Here is a 1,043-nt window from a genome sequence, read left to right on the forward strand (position 1 = left end):
CATTGTTGTCTTGCTCATTTTTGTCCTTCCTCTACTAGAGCGGTGACTTTCTCTCTAAGGAGTGTCAGAATACACCCTGTAACTGGAGCCACAGCCAACGAGAGGCAGGAGCCACAGAAAAACTGTTGCCTTGCCATTGTGTTTTGACGTGCCCGTCTCTGACTATCCCACCCAAAGGCCTTCCATCCTCTTCAGCTCCAAGATGACTGTAGTATAGCCTTTGAGCCAACACAGGTAGAGTTTGGGGTTCAGTTTTGCTGAAAATCAAAATCTAAATGTTGGGAGAAAGAAAGTAGGTAGTACAAACGTTCATACTGAATGACAACAACAGAAAATCCTGATGTTCTTGCTCTGGGGACTTGAGGTAAGTTAGAGAGTGAATAGTGCTTTTGTTGGGTAGAAACTGGGAAGATGAGAAGGGGAAATGAAACTTTTTTTAAAAGAGGAAGGGTAGTTTTGGAAAGCTTGGGGACCACAGTTCTGGATGAAGGCACTGCAGGTTAAGTGATAACTTGCACACTTTTTCTGTTGCTCTGAAATGGTTGTGTTTTGCATTGTGTGAACTATGAAGGAATGGATTCCTTGCTCCTAAAAGACTTTGGGAACAAATCACTGTGGAATATAGGGGGGATACTTGAATAATGGGTAATGGCAACTTTTAGAGAAGGAGGAGGGGGAGAAGGGGTGTTGGATGATGCTCCAGGGAAGAGGACTAGGGACCTACTAGGACAAAAAGGAGTAGAAGACAAGAAAGCAGGTACAAATGTTAGTAGAAAGCTTATGAGAGAAGAAACTAATGTGAGCACATTATGCACTAATAGAAATGCTGGCAGGTATCAACAGTTTCTGTCAGGGTCAGTATTTAAAGAGCAGACCTGCCTGGAATGATACAAAAGTCTCTCTTCTGCTTGCCTGCTGTGTGCATTTCATGCCTTGTGTCTGGGATTTTCTTCTGCTGCTAAAGCTGCAGGTGGATGCACTAAACCTGACCCAGAGGCTGTGGAACAGAGTGTCAAGCTGCCACATGTTCTGCCCTGTTTAAC

Source organism: Strigops habroptila, chromosome 1 (assembly GCF_004027225.2).
Source record: "Strigops habroptila isolate Jane chromosome 1, bStrHab1.2.pri, whole genome shotgun sequence".
Lineage (NCBI taxonomy): Eukaryota > Metazoa > Chordata > Aves > Psittaciformes > Psittacidae > Strigops > Strigops habroptila.